The sequence below is a fragment of the Manacus vitellinus genome, unplaced genomic scaffold (assembly GCF_001715985.3).
Source record: "Manacus vitellinus isolate BGI_N305 unplaced genomic scaffold, ASM171598v3 scaffold_15_pilon, whole genome shotgun sequence".
Taxonomy (NCBI): Eukaryota; Metazoa; Chordata; class Aves; order Passeriformes; family Pipridae; genus Manacus; species Manacus vitellinus.
The window spans coordinates 9,152,043-9,152,361 of NW_021939122.1; positions in this window are offsets into that span (position 1 = coordinate 9,152,043).

Genomic DNA, 319 nt, shown 5'->3' on the forward strand with positions numbered 1-319 from the left:
ATGTTTAATCAGCTATTTTAGAGTTCTTTTATTTAAATTGACTTTTTCATTTTGAATAGGGTCATGGGAAGTGAATTGCAGAATACTGGTGTCCTAGTTAGGACAGCTGAGACCAGTTCATCATGGTATGGGTGTAACCCAAAACTGTGTATTCTATAGCCTCCCATGCCATTTCCCAGAAATTGTTAGCAGTAGAGGCCTGTAGATGTTCCTGTCCTCATACCCTTTTATGGAATTCCCCGCTCTGAGGGAAGGACTGAGCATTCCTGCCTGAACTGGAGAATATATAAACTTGGAGTTTTGGAACCTTTTTACCACT